This window comes from Acomys russatus, chromosome 10, assembly GCF_903995435.1.
Source record: "Acomys russatus chromosome 10, mAcoRus1.1, whole genome shotgun sequence".
Taxonomy (NCBI): domain Eukaryota; kingdom Metazoa; phylum Chordata; class Mammalia; order Rodentia; family Muridae; genus Acomys; species Acomys russatus.
Window position 1 is genome coordinate 29,413,809 of NC_067146.1, and position 14,834 is coordinate 29,428,642.

Sequence of the window (14,834 nt, forward strand, 5' to 3'; positions counted from 1 at the left end):
CCTCCAGGGGACATGGTCAAATATGAGGCACCAGAGTTTGTGTGAAAGTCATACCCCACTCTCCACTCAACTGTGGAGAATGTCCTGTCCATTGGCTAGATCTGTGTAGGGGTTTAAAGTTTACTGCCTGTATTGTCCCTGGCTGGTGCCTTAGTTTGAGAGGGACCCCTTGGCCCAAATCTGCCTATCATAATGTTCTTCTTGTAGGTTTCTAGGATCCTCTGGATCCTTCTACTTTGCTATTCTCCCATGCTTCTCTCATCTAGAGTCCCAATAGGATGTCCTCCCCTCTGTCCCAGTTTCCTGGTAAGTGAAGGCTTTCATGGGACATGCCCCTTGGGCTAGTATGCAGACATAAGTGAGTATATACCATTTGAGTCTTTCTGCTTCTGGGTTAACTCAGTCATTATGATCATTTCAGGAACAGTCATAGGGAAGGGGAATAAGGGGAAAATGGGAGGGAGGGAAGAATGGGAGGATACAAGGGATAGGATAACCATTGAGATGTAACAAGAATAAATTAATAAAAAAATTAAAAAAATAAAAACAAATGATAATAGAAGATGACGAGGATGTGAGGAAATGATAATCATTATTCACTGTTAATGGTAGTATAAATTTATAAATAAGTACACTATGAAAAAATTTCATGTGCATACTGTTATTCTCAGCCTACATGCATCAGTGAAAATCTGAACATACTTAAGTTTGTTCATATTTCACTGTCTTCTTTCTATTTTGGATTTAAGTAAAATTAAGGACAGACTAAAGACTGTTTCCAAATTTTAAATTATTGCTTTTCTCCTTTATAAAGCTGAATGTTATTCAGTAATATAAAATTTATATTCTTAGCTTGCCTTGACTCTGGTTAATTTTATTTATTAATTATTAAGAGTTTTATGGTAAGCATAACTAAAGGAGATTTACTTTAAATTTTCATATGCAGTTATCTAACAGTTTACAGTGGTAAAAATCCTCCATACTTATGCTTCGTGTTTGGAATGTACAGTACATTGGTTCTCCCTGCAATTGCCAAGCACATGTCTAAGTGGAACAAACATGAATTAGGAATCATAACAGATGATACTGGAAGGGATCTTATTTCTTCATTTGATTTAGTTTTTAAAATAAGGAAATAAAAGGCAGTGGAGAAATAGGAAATCTTAAAGTATGTCCAACACAGGAAATAGACTTATGTAATATTTGATCTTTAATGTCAGAATTCATGTAAGTAAAAAGAAATATCTTTTCTGTGTTTGAAATGTGGTTTTTTAATTTTTTAGAATTAAACTTTTAAGAAATTTTATTTGCTTTATATCTTCATTGTAACCCCCTCCCTAATCTTCTCCCTTTCCTATCCTCCATCTCTCCTTTCCCTCCCCCTCTCCTTGTCCTCAGACATGGAAAGCCCTCGTTTTCTACCAACTGACCCCAGCCTATCAAGGGTCATCAGGACTGCCGGCATCCTCTTCCTCTTTGGCCTAGCAAGGACAACCTGCCAGCAGAAAGTGATCAAAGAGAGTCATGGGAGAGATGGTCCCTGCTCCTCTTACTAAGGAACCCACATGGAGACTGAGCTGCCTAGGGGCTACATCTGAGCAGAGAGCCTAGGTTCTATCCATGCTTGGTTCTTGGTTGGTGCATCAGTCTCTGCAGACTGCCATGGGCCCAGATTGTAGATGCGGTTGCTCTTATGAAGCTGTCCTCTTCAGGTCCTTCTGTATTCCCCCTCTTCCATAAGACTCCCTGCCTGGGCTCTGCTGAAACTTTTGCTGTGAGACTCAGCTTCTCCTTTGATTCCTTGCTGAGTGGAGTCTTTCAGAAAACATTTATGGTAGGCTCCTGTTCTGTTCCCTCTCTTCAACTGTTTACAATGTCTAATCCATTTGCACTTCTGAATAAGAATTAAGAATCTTCCTTAGGCCCCCCCCCCTTGTTACTTAGATTATTTAGGTCTGTAGATTTTAATATGGCTATCCTGTATTATATGGCTAATATGTGCTCATAAGTGAGTATATGGGTTACATTACTCAGGATGATCTTTTCCTGAACCATCCATTTGCCTATAAATTTCATTATGTCCTTGTTTTTTATCAGCTGAATAGTATTTCATTGTGTAGATATACCACAGTTTATTTATCCACCCTTTGGTTGAGGGACCTCTGGGATGTTTCCACATTCTGGATATTATGAATAATAGAGCTATGAACATAGTTAAGTAAATATCCCTCTTGTATGGTAGAGTATCTTTTGGGTAATTTCCCAGGAGTGGTGTAGTGGGGTCTTGAGGTAAAGCTCTTCCCAATTTTCTGAGAAAGTGCCAGATTGATTTTCAAAGTGGTCCTACAAATTTGCACTCTGACCAGCAATGGGGCATTGCCACCCTTTCTCCATATCCTTGCCCCAGGGCCAGATAGTTTTAGCACAGAATTCTACTAGACTGTCAAAGTAGAACTAATACAAATACTCTTCAAACTATCACACAAAAGAGAAACAGAAGGAATATTATCAAACTCATACTATGAGGCCACAATTACCTTTATACCTAAACCATACAAAGGTCCAATAAAGACAGAGAATTTCAAACCAATTTCCCTTGTGAACACTGATGTAAAAATACTCAATAAAATACTTGTAACCTGAATCCAAGAACACAAAGAGATGTGTTTTACTACATTTCTAAATAAAAGAGCATAGAATAAAACAATTTAAAAGTAAAGGGTACACATAACTTATTTACTGCAAGAAAATTAAATGGGGGTAAATCTAAGCTTGGCTACTATATGAGTTTATATATACAAATGAATATTAATATGCATCACTCTTAGTAGCCTATTCCCTAAAAGGGAAGTGAAAAGTAAAGATAAAGTTGCATCATTCATTAAAAATGTTTATGTCATGTGGTGGTGACCCACCCCTTTAATCCCAGCACTCTGGAGGCAGAAACAGATGGAGTTGTGAATTTGAGGCTAGCCTGGTCTACTAAGATAGTTCAAAGATAGTCAGGGCCACAAAGAGAAACCCTGTCTTGAAACACACACACACACACACACACACACACACACACACACACACACACACACAAATTAAGTTAAGAAAAAGTTTCAACTTTGAGAGAAAAAATGGGAGTATCCAGCTTCCTACTATAGGCAGTCCTCCATCCATCCAGCTTGGTTAATGTGGTTACCACGGGGAGCTGTTAGATAAATTTAGTTTGAGCCAGGGATACACTCCTAAAGTCTCTAGTTTTACTTCCCACAAAACACAGTGAAGCTGTCTGGTACAAATGCACTTCTTTGCCCTTTTATGAAATAAGCAGGAAGGTAAATGTCACCAGTTTGCCTTTGCTTAACATTTTTTCAAGTAATTGGGTAGTCACCATAAGGCATCTTGTCCCATCCATGCCCTTAAATTAGACTGATCCTTAAAGTCCTACAACTGCCTGGGCTCTTTCTCTGACCTTTTCTGTTTTCTTCTATTCCATGATTTGTCCAAATGCACAATAGAATTGTAGGCTGTCTTATCACAATGTATGCTCAACTTCTTATCTTTGCAGACTTAAAAACTCTTAGCAATATTAGCTTTTTCAAAACTTTTATTTTTATAATACTGGGATTATGGTAAAAGTTTAGAAATTAAGTTATACATGTTTGTTTAAAAGGGCCTAGACAGATCCTTTCATACAGAAACTCAGGTCACTTGTTGAATTTGCAGAGGACCTTGGTTCAGTTGCTAACATCCATGTCTGGTATCTCATAATCAATGGTTGTTCCAGGATTTCTGACACATGATAACCTTTGCACACACGGTACACATAAAGTTATGGAGTCACACATATATTCACATAAATAAAGAATAAGTATGCCTTTAAAGCACTATTATAATGAAGAGAAATTGTTATCAGTAGCTTATCTTCTTTTCTATTCAGGAAAACAAACGGAGGGGCTGGAGAGATGGCTCAGAAGTTAAGTGCACTGCTGCACTTCCAAAGGTCCTAAATTCAATTCCCAGCAACCACATGGTGGCTCACAACCATCTGCAATGAGATCTGGTGCCCTCTTCTGGCCTGCAGGCAGAACACTGTAAACATAATAAATAAATCTTAAAAAAAACCAAAACAAACAAAAAATAAGTGGTAAGTTGTCTATAGGTAAGTATGCCTATAATACATTTACCTAGACACTCACAATTGTTAACAAAAGTCAAAAGGAAAATATATTACAGTATGTAAAATGATATTAATTCAGTTTCAGGAATCATAAGAAATACCAGGTATGATTCTGCTCAGTTTCATGTGTCTGCATCTATGCTCAAGCAGGATAGTCACCTGTAAGGTTATATAATAGAGTGTTTCACCCTGAGGTCAATTATACCTGTACGAATGTTGATTATTCCTTCCGTTCCATGTGTAGTTTCTTCTCTAAGTAAAAAAGAATGAAGGTGAAAAATATTTTAAAGTTCAAAACCTCTCCGATGAGAAATTTCTTGGATTGTTAAACAAATGATTTAGACAGTTACCACAAAATTCCAACGTGAAAGTTATTAGGAATGTGCCACACTTTTCCTTACCAATTTTTGTTTGTGCTCTTTATTTTCTTTCTTTCTCTCTTTTTGTGACAGATTCTGACTCTGTAGTCATTGCTTGTAGAAAGCAATGTATTTCACTGTGTGTTCTAAGCTGCCTGTGCCTTATCCTGCTCATGGTTCTTATTCTTCATTATTATTATTATTATTATTATTATTATTATTATTATTATTATTTTATTATTATTATTATTTTGGTTTTTCAAGACAGGGTTTCTCTGTGTTAGCCTTGCCTGTCCTGAACTCGCTTTGTAAACCAGGCTGGCATCGAACTCACAGTGATCCGCCTGCCTCTGCATCCTAAGTACTGGGATTAAAGGCTGTATCACCACACCTGACCCTTTTCTTTTTCTTTTGCAAGAGCTGTGGCCAATGTTTGCAGTTATAGGCAGAGACTTAACCTTCCCTGCTTGTCCTTAAGATCCAATCACATTCTCTCAGGTGTTTAAATACTTGAAATGGACAGTATTTTCAGAACTTAGGTTTTCATGTTCACATGCATATATTTGAGAATAAATAGCAAATGCCAATGTGTGTCATCATCAAAGAGAGTTTATAGGAATGAACACAGTAACAAAAGGAATGTGAATCCCACATTCATCATCATCTATTTTTTTCCTGTGCTCAGGAGCAGAGATCAACTGAAACCTTTAGTTTCTTTATGACACCTTACCCCACTCTTTATTCATTTTGCCTGAGAGGAGTAGCCTTTGTGTGTGTGTGTGTGTGTGTGTGTGTGTGTGTGTGTGTTGATTAGAGGATCAACTGAGAGTGCCATGCTCATTTACTGGATCATTTGTGCAGAGAGAATATGTTTGTCTATGGATGAAAATAAATTTTTTCCATAAAGGCATACAGAGATTTGTCTGGAATGAAGTAGTTTTGAACCTGAGCTCACATTGTGCCTTAGTCACATTTCACTATCACATAAAAGATTATGAGAAATGGGACTTCTCTCACATACCTTGCCTGTTTCATTAACCATGGGTGATGGGCGAGTGGATGACTAGCATTGGCTTTTAAAACCTCAGTGCATTTCTAGGTATTTGTTAATCATAGGTTTTTTAAAAATCATAAATCAATAGTCAAGCATTACTACAAGAGTTACGAATTTAGAATGAGTTGTATACAAAGTATCAAAGAAAGAAAATCTAATAACATCTAAAGTACTGAAGGCCCCAGCTTTCAACCAGAAATCAGTTAAATGACAAATTCTACCATTTGACAAATAACAAGTAACAAGTCAGTTTCACAAACAACTCATTGAGGATTCATGAGATTCAAGACATCATATACTAGGTCATGCAGTAAATTAGAAGCAAAATAAAATACCAAGTCATAAGATACCTGAGATCTAATTGAAAAAGAAAGTGGTTAAAATTATATTAAAACTATTATATGAGACAGTATAATAAGTGCCACAGGAAAGAATAAACTAGAATGCTAGAACATTATTAGCCAAATCAGGATATGTTTTCTACGCTGACTACTCAGATATATAGATTTAAAGCCTTTTAATGAGAAATAATAAGGGAGAGATGTGAAAATTAAAAGGTATAGCATTGAATAAATCACATGCATGACTACTTTTCCATGCTTTTCTTGTTGGCAATCATAAATATTTTATCTATGAAGTGTTATCTTTGGATGGAGTAGCACTTAGCTTCTTCACTCTGTTTTGTTTTCCCTGGAATACTGAATATCCTGGGGTGAATGACATGTTCACTTCAGTATTCTACCTGGTCATCAAGAATGCTGAAATTTGCATGGATTCTTCAACTGGCAATCACCATGCTTGTCTCAAAGACGAGGCACGGTCATAGAAAAAAGATTCTAAACATTTGGGGTTAAACTTGAGCTGCTGAAGTGGATAATTAAAGAAAGATGCTGGTTCATTGCTCTCAAAGAACAACACAAGCTGTTAGTGGACTGGGCCTTATTAAGAGAAGATGGTGCAAGATGAACAACTCACAATCACCCTGTTATCAGTTTGAGAGTGTCTGGGGTCAAGTTTGCTGCATTGTGGACTGCAGTGGGCTTTCCTGGCTACGTCTCTTGCCTTAAGTTGTACTTTCTTACTTCATCAAGTAGATCATCCCAGTTTTCTAACGTGTTGACAGGTCAGTTCACCTTTACGATGCCACTGTGAGAAGGGATCCACTGATCACCCCCGCCCCACAAATGTCTTGATACTTCATTCTGACATCCCTCAATATTTCTTTTGACTCCTACTGTTAAAGGAACAGCCCACAAAAAGTATGTGTCAGGTATTAACACTAAATTAAAACTGCACGTAAAAAAGGAGATACTGGCATATTCCTGTCTGTGAGCTTGACAGGAAATTTATTTTGCTGTAGCTGAAAAGTAATTAACCTCCACTATGAGAGAATTCTATTACTAGTAGCTACTCTGCCATGCAAAGTGCACTACATGGAAATGTTACAGGCTATCAAGCAGAAACGGCAGATTTGTGTGCATTTTAAACTCAATTTCCAGTATTCCAGTTTCTTCTCCTCTCCATCTCTCCTTCCATACCACCTTCACTTTTACTTTCACAGAGCCTGAAAGTTAATATTCACATGGAACTCAAAAAAATGTTCAAATCAAGTACTTCAAAGCTTTGAAAGACATTTCTTTCCCTGCTAGGGTTTAGGGATTATCTCCCAACATTATAACCTAGTGGAGTGAAAAGAGTATAAAGAAAATGTGCTATGAATGTCTCCAGAGAGAAAACCAAGAAGATCATAATTATGTTAGTTTTTCATCATGTATCCACAAATATACATGTATGGGTATATGATGACTGAATGGCAGTCAGGGTGTTTTTTTCTTCTTCTTTTTCGTTCTTTTTTCTTTTTTAATAGCATACTCAGTAGGCAGGAATAGATTCATGTTATTCTAAAACAGGGATCCTATAATTTTTCCCTTGGCATGTGTTTTAACTTCCTCCTGTTCATAAGTTTAGTCATCATTGATAAACTGTGACAGAACAGAGTTATCTTTTACAATCATTTCCCCTCAAGAACTTCATAACCCAACTTTTAAGAATCTAGAGGCAAGCTCTTGGAAGCTCTTGTGGTTTCAAGGTTTCAAGATAGAAAGAAACCCTCCATGGTATCTTAGGCAGACTTTCATGTCCAAAGCAGTGTATTATTTATGCTTAATGGCCAGAGTGTTAATTTTTTATAATTTATTTTAATTTATTCAGATTACAGCTCTGTTGTTATCCCATCACTTGTATCCTCCTGTTTCTCCCTCCCTCCCATTTTCACCCCATTCCCCTCCACTAGTTCTATGAACAATGGGCTCCTCCTCCCCCATTATATGGTCATAGGTTATCAAGTCTCATCTTGGTATCCTGCTTATTCTTCCTCTGAGTGCGACCAGACCTCCTCACCAAGGGGAAGTGGTCAAATTTGGGGCACCAGAGTTTATGTCAGTGTCAGTCCCCGCTCTCCACATAACTGGAGAATGTCCTGTCCATTGGCTAGATCAGAGTAGGGGTTCGATGTTTACTACTTTTATTGTCTTTGGTTGGTGCAGTAGTTTGAACAGACGCCCCTTGGCCCCTATCCACCCATCATGATGTTCTTCTTATAAGTTTCTAGGACTCTCTGAGTCCTTCTATTTCCCCATTCTCCTACATTTCTCTCACCTAGAATCCCAATAGGATGTTCTCACATCTATCCCAATCTCCTAGTAAGTGAAGACTTTCATGGGACATGCCTTTCAAACTAGTGTCCAATTTTAAGTGAGTATATGCCATGTGAGTCTTTCTGCTTCTGGGTTAACTCACTCAGTATGATCATTTTATTTTTATTTTTTATAATTTATTCACATTATGCCCTGATTGTTATCCTCTTACTCATATATTTCCTTTCCCACTATCCCTCCTTCTTCCATCTTATTCCTCTCCCCCTAATCCTCTGACCGGGGCCACTCCTCCCTCACCATCCAACCAAAGCCTATCAAGTCTCATCAGGATGGCCTCCATCCCGTTACTATGTATACATGCAAAGACAAGTGATCAAATTGCTCTCACCAGAGTTCATGCCAGGTTCCCGCTTCCTGGCCCTCCATTACCAGCACCCACACCCCATGTCCCACATGGAGAATAAGCTGTCCATCTGCTACATCTGAATAAGGGTTCTTGTTTCTCTGCATGCGTTGTCCTTGTCTGGTGCATCCATTTGAGCAGGCTCCCCTAGGTCCAGATCTATCAGCCTTGAGGGTCTCTTTGTGGAGCTCCTGACCCCTCCATGTCCTTCCATCCCCCTCATCTTCCATTTTACTTTCAGTGCTTTACCTAGAGTTTACTGTGTGTCCCAGCATCCGTCAAAATCCCCTGTGGGGGGAGTCTCTCAGAGGACATCTATTTTGGACTAATATGCACTTATAAGTGAGTATACATCATGCATGTCTTTCTGAGTCTGGGTTACTTCACTAGGGAAGATCTTTTCTAGTTACATCCATTTTTCTGCAAATTTGATGGTTTCTTTGTTTTTGATGGTTGAGTAGTACTCCATTGTGTAAATGTACCACAATTTCTGTATCTATTCTTTGGTTGAGGAACATCTAGGTTGTTTCCAGATTCTGGCTACTATGAATAAAGCTGCTATGAACATAGGTGACAAATGTCCTTGTTGTATGGTGGAGTACCTTTTGGATATATGCCCAGGAGTGGTTTAGCTGGGCCTGAGATAAAGTTATTCCCAGGTTTTCAAAAAGCACCAGAGTGCTTTCCAAAGTGGTTGTACAAATTTGCACACCATACAATATATTATAAGAAACATAGGAAAGCATAAAAATGGAAGTGTACATAGATCATCTCTGTGATAACATTAATTTTAGCAAAAATATTTAATAATGATTGGTATATTAGTCAACCATTTTAGCATAGTGCCATTTTCATATGTTAATATTTTTTATGACCAGAAAATACAAAATGAAGACAAAACATTCCAATCAATTTACGAAATTCATGCAGAAACATACATTGTGTTGGTGGTTGTGCACACAGTAACACACACATATCCACTACATAAAGCTGAAATTAAAGATAAATAGATAAATACAATCAGCACAGAAAATCATATACCATGGCTAGTGTTTTTGCACTGTTAATATAGGAAAGGATTTTGAGGATGAATGCAAAATGAAAGCTCAAGTTGGTCAAACAAATACAGTGTGTCAAAGGCTATTAGAATTTATACTTAGAATTCATTAACTTGTGATTCTTATTTAAGAAATAACGAAATATATACTGCTGGGATTGGTGCAACTTATCCCAGTTCTCCTGGTCAGAGCTATTAGAATTTATAACTCATATCCACTGACCCAGAGTTCATCTACCTGTTGTGTAATGTGTCTAAATTTCAAGGTGATCACAGTGATTTCTTCTGGGGAAGCTGTTTTACTTATAGCTGCACTGTGGGAATCTAGCTAATACTTTGCTTCTTTCCATTACATAAAAAATCCACATGCTTATGAACTCCCTAAATAAAGAGAAAAGAACTGCTTTATCATATTTGTGTATTTCCAGAAATGAGATGGAAAAATTCAGTACTAAAATACCACTCTCTCCTTCTGAAAACACTGTCTGGATGTTGGACATTTGATGGCATTGACTATTTATAGCCTGATTGCTACTCCGGGAATTGAACTTTACAAACATGAAAGCCAACTTGTAAATTCTTCTTGACAGAGAATAACACTGAGCTCTGGGAAGCAGAAAGTGGTATGCATTCTCTCTGGGATCTGTCACTGTTCATGATCATTAGAGTAGGCAGATGCGATAAACAAATACCTGTTATTTTACCAGTGTAAGGGAGTTGAGATGGAAAACAATGTTGCCTCCTTTTGGGATCTTGAAATAGCTAACTGGGTTGTCTGTCTTCCCTCTAGGAAAATGCCATGAACTGATAGGGCTGGTGTGGTTGAGTCTAATTTAGAGGCTAAAAAAGCAAAATCTTTGCTGAAAATTACAGGGGATGCAAAATTTTTGGAATTACAGACTAATGGTTCCCTTCATATCCACAATTACCTAACAGCTATACTTGTGAATGACAGCTGTGTCTTAACAGCAGGCCTCTCTCAGGTATAGAGTCCAGGGGTATGTTCATAGCAAAAGACTTGGGTTAATGGTGGTCTAGGAAAGATTGGAGATTTTATTCTTTTTATGTAAATCACTATTTCAAAGTGACAGAAAATTCTAGAATTTCCAAGTACTATAATTAATGAGAAATATTTAAACACCATTGTAATAGAAGTTTGAATCATAATATAAAGAAAAAACTCTACTCTTAATTTTTTGGGGAACCAAGTTTTGTTCTGCTTTTTCATGCTTTTTTAATTTAATTAATTTATTCAGATTACAGCTCCTGTTTCTCCCTCCCTCCCGCTTTCACCCTATTCCCCTCCACTATGTCTAAGACTGAGGGGCACTTCCTCCTCCACTATATGGTCATAGGCTATCAAGTCTTATCTTGGTATCTTGCTTATTCATTGTTTGAGTGCAATCAGGCCTCCCCACCAAGGGGAGGTGGTCATATATGGAGCACTAGAGTTCATGTCAGAGTCAGTCCCTGCTCTACACATAACTTGGCGAATATCCTGCCCATTGGCTAGATCCAAGCAGAGGTTCAATATTTACTACTTGTATTGTCCTTGGTTCGTCCAATACTTTGAGCAGACCCCCCCCTGGGCCCTGGTCCACCCATCATGATGTTCTTTTTGTACATTTCTAGGACCATCTGAGTCCTTCCCCATATCCTATATTTATCTTACCTAGAGTCCCAGTAGGATGTCCTCACATCCATCCCAATCTCCCGGTAAGGGAAGACTTTCGTGGGCTAGTGCCCAATTATAAGTGAGTATACCATTGAGTCTTTCTGCTTCTGGGTTACCTCACTCAGTATGATCATTTCTACTTCCATCCATTTATCCACACATTTTGAGATTTCCTTGTTTTTAGTAGCTGAGTAGTATTCCATAGTGTAAATGTACCACAATGTTTTTTAACCATTCTTCTACTAAGGGACACTTAGGTTGTTTCCATATTCTGGCTATTACGGATAAGGCTGCTATGACATGGTTGAGCATATGTCCTTGTTGTGTGGTGGAGCATTTTCTGTGTATATTCTAAGGAGTATAATAGCTGGGTCTTGAGGAAGCCCTATTCCAAGTTTTCTGAGAAAGCACCAGATAGATTTTCCTAAGTGTTGTACAAGGTTGCATTCCCACCAGCAATGAAGGAGTGTTTCTCTTTCTCCACATCCTCGCCAGCATGTGGTGTCACTTGAATTTTTGATCTTAGCCATTCTGATGGGTGTAAAATGGAATCTCAGAGTTGTTTTGATTTGCATTTCTCTGATGATTAAAGACATTGAGCATTTAAGTGTTTCTCAGCCATTTGCTATTCTTGTGTTGAGAATTCTCTATTTAATTCTGAGCCCTATCTCTCAATTGGATTATTGGGTTTGGTGAGTTTTAATTTGTTGGGTTCTTTAGATATTTTGGATATTAGACCTTTGTCAGATTTAATGTTGTTTACAATCTTTTCCCAGTCTGTATGCTGTCACTTTGTTCTGGTGACAGTGTCTCCTGCCTTACAGAAGCTTCTCAGCCTCATGAGGTCCTATTTATTAATTGCTGACCTTAAGGCCTGGGCTGTTGCTGTTCTGTTCAGGAAGTTGTCTCGTGTCAATGTGAGAGACAAGTTTTATCATAGTGGAATAATGCACTTTTATTCTGCCCGTGTCTCTGTCTCTCAGTCCCTTTCTTTGTCTGTCTGTTTCTTTGTCTTTGTCTCTGTGTCTTTCTGTCTCTCTCTCTCTTTCTCTCTATCTGTGAGTGTGTGTGTGTGTGCAAATGTGTGTGTACGTTAGGAGTACAGAGAGAGAGAGAAAGAGAGAGAGAGAGAGAGAGAGAGAGAGAGAGAGAGAGAGAAAGAGAGAGAGAGAGAGAGAGAGAGAGAGAGAGAGAGAGAGAGAGAGAGAGAGAGAGAGAGAGAGAGAGAAGCAGAGCTTTGACACTCAAACTCTTTTTTGTTAATATTCTGTAAATGTTCCAAGACTGTATACAAGGGTCAATAAAGCAAAAGTAGAGGTGGAGTTAAGTAATTCATGAAAATAAGAATAGTTGATTTCTTTGAAATAATGACAAAGTATTTGACATAGACACTAAAAATGTTTTTAGAGGCTTAATTTTTAGGACTGAACATCAGGATTTCCTCTAGTCTTAGCAGCATGGGCTCATTTAACTATAAGTTGCATGTCCTTGGGTAGCCAATTAACAATGCCTGTGGCAAACATACAAGTCCCTTTATCTCTCTGTATTGGAATTTCTTTTTTTCTTATAGAAACAAGAAAAAATATTTTAAAAGTTGTAATAGTTGTGTTATACATTTCTTCCCAGTGGAGGAATTTTAGAAACAGGAAGTGTAAGAACAATTGGCACTGAAAACAGAATTTATTTTGGTATTACTTTCAGATTAAGAGTCTCTAACATGTGACAGAGAGTAGCACTGGCCTCAAACAACTTTGAACTTTGTATAAATAATAGTAGTAACACATTGGAAAGGAATATAAAAAGTTGAGTATCTTTAAGATTAATATGTGACAATTGTCTTCTGTAAAAGTAAAATGTGAAAATGTGCAGATTACGTGAGCAGTATTATATAATATCTAGCTAAATATATTTTAATATAGAAACATAATTTCAAAATACTCATAATAGTACATAAGTTTGTAGGCTATTTTAATATTTTTGAGATTATAATTTCATCAATTTTCCCCTTTCATTTCTCCCTTCCTTCCATTCCTTTCATATATAGTACTCAATCTCTTTCAAATTCATGGGTTTTTGATTGTTGGAACATATATATGTGTATGTGTTTATGTATATACATATATATAAGTGTTCATATATATTTCTGAAGTAAGTTTCTAAATCTGTGTAATGTATACTTGTCTTCCAGGGCTGAATACTTGGTATTAGAAAGTGAATTTGTCTGGTCCCCTCTCAGGAAGACTATTTCTCTCAATTTCAGAGTTCCTCAATTTCCTGTAATTCTTTGTCTAGGTTTGAAGCCCCATTTCCTTTCCATCATCCACATTATCATGCCTATTGATATCTTCCTTGTTCCAGTTTTGTTTAGTTTCTATGCTGGTGAGACTTTATGGATATTGCTTCTCTGAACATTTTAGGAGACACAATCTTACAGCCAACTGACTATTTCTGTGGATATCACAATATTTCTATTCCTCTACCTCGATGATCCCTAACAATTAGCTGTAGGAGTCACATTATTGATGTATTGGTTGGGACTAGGTTCCACAACTGTGAAATTTGATCAGTTGTAATTTTACATAATAGTTTCTATATGTTGCGAAGAGATGTTTTCCTGATATGAGATAAAAACTATATTTATCTATGAGCATAAGATAAATAGTTTAAATGGAGTTAGGAGTTTGTTGGCTTAGCACACTGGCAATTCTAGAGCATTCTCCAGGATCAATTACCTCAGTAGCCCTGGGTAGTTGGTCAGATTTCCAATACTAGGCATTATTTCTCTCTTGTTGAGCTTATCTTCTGTTCAGTTATATAGCTGTTGATTATTGCCAAGAATGTGTGTCACTATTGTACCTTTAAATTTATGATATTATACTGGTCACTGCGGTGGTTACAGGTATAATAACTAGGTAGGACTGTTGATTCTTTCTCTCCTTTGGAAGCATTAATGGTGCTTTCTAATACAATGAAAGCTAGGTCTTAGTAGGAAAGCTTTCAGGTCTGATAAAACTTGGATCATCTCTGTCCTTTGTCCAGAGTATACACCATCTTCAGCAAGAGGGATTTACATCTCAACTTTAGCATGAAATCAAGTCAATAGCAACAGGCCATAATGTGTAGATGACAATGATTCTGCTATTCTGTAGGTTTTCTTTTCACTCAGTTGATTGCTCTTTAAATGACTATTAGTTTTGTGAGGCTCCATCTGTCAAGTACTGGCCTTGATTCTTACTTAAATGAGTTCCTATTCAGTAAGTTACTTCCTACATCTATATAATGTAGAATTTCCTGTTTTATCCTAGCAGTTTCAGTGTCTCATGCTTCACATAGGATTTGATTAATTTGGAATTTTTATACAAGGTTATAGACATAGATCTAGTTTTATTCTTTTAATAGGGGACACAAGTTTTTTCAGCATCATTAAAAGATATGCTTTCTAATCTATATCATCTGTTTTT